Source organism: Actinia tenebrosa, unplaced genomic scaffold (assembly GCF_029948245.1).
Source record: "Actinia tenebrosa isolate PJP-AT-01 unplaced genomic scaffold, QUT_ActTen_1.0 PGA_scaffold0__85_contigs__length_37466705, whole genome shotgun sequence".
Classification (NCBI taxonomy): Eukaryota; Metazoa; Cnidaria; class Anthozoa; order Actiniaria; family Actiniidae; genus Actinia; species Actinia tenebrosa.
Window position 1 is genome coordinate 8,667,151 of NW_028292569.1, and position 1,355 is coordinate 8,668,505.

The window sequence follows — 1,355 nt, forward strand, 5'->3', positions numbered from 1 at the left end:
CTCTTAAAAACATCCGCGCATCTCACAATAGTGTTTTAGCTGGTGATTATCTTTCTTTAAGAAAGTTCTACAGGTTGAGGAACAAAAGTTTAAGTTCCCACATCATAGAAAATATCTACCTTCTCGTCGTTCTCCTAGGCATAGTGATGGAGGATCGTCGGTCTCAACTAAATGAAACAAACAAATAAAACAAAGTGTAAGTTTGTCATCGCGAGAAAACTAATTCCTCTTCTGTCTTTATAGATCATAATCTTTTGGAAATTCTTCTTCAGTACTTCTCGTTTCCTAAGCATGGGTGTGGTGGATCCTCTCATCGTTACATCGAAATGTGAAAAACAATTTAAAAAATCATTCCAAAGCGCACAAACCAAGATTCTTTAATAATTTAGGAACAAACCATTCATACGGTACTCAGTAAGATATTATGGAAACTAAATCATAAGAGAAGGAATATACCTATTGTGAAACCAAAAGGCTAGTTACACATCATATGAAATGTCCATGGTGGGAACGCGGAGAGGGGACGCGAACGGAACGTGATCGCGACGCGAGCCAGAATGAATGCGGACTGACGTTGACCATCTGCAAAAAAAGGGAATTAACTTACAAAACTCGAATTTGATCGTTTAAACAGTCACAACAACTTATCGGTACCATTTTCTCTTCTTTGCATGCGGCGACCTGGTAGAGAAAAACTTCTGCGAACCTAGTGCTCTGAAGAACCTTATCAGGTCGGCGCCTTCCCTGGAAACCAATGCCAATTTTCCGAATTGCCTCTACTCGTGAGCGGTTACAACTTTATCCTACAAAAAAAAATAAATCAAATAACATTATTAAAGAAAGAATGAATTAGATTGGAAGCGACAATCCTTACATACTGCTAGAGCGACGGACGCCGCAAAAGGGATGTTGTTTCAGAATGGCTTTGTTAGTGGTTGTGCCGTTATCCAGGAATACGCCGATGGTAACCCTTCATCAGACTGCAGTTCCGTCCGTTCTCTCCCCTAGGGAATACACGATTCCAACTTTTTTAAAAAACACAAACTCTTTGAAAATCATTCCTTGCCTGCATTGGTCCGCGGGGTTTTTGGAAAAGTCATAGGACTCGTTCCTTCGTCCGAAAGAAGAGCTGACATGTTCTTCTCAAGACCTAATAGAATGACGATGTCCCCGACAAGATATACAATCAAATCGCTTCTCGCGGGATCATAAATGAAAGCCCCTTTGTTTAATTGAATAAGGATATGAGATCGGAAAATTTTGTTAGGTGTTAGGCTCCGTCTCCCTTTTTTTCTCCCGTCCGTTCTGGCAACAAGATACACGCGCTGCACCTTCCCCCATACCCCCCCCCGCAC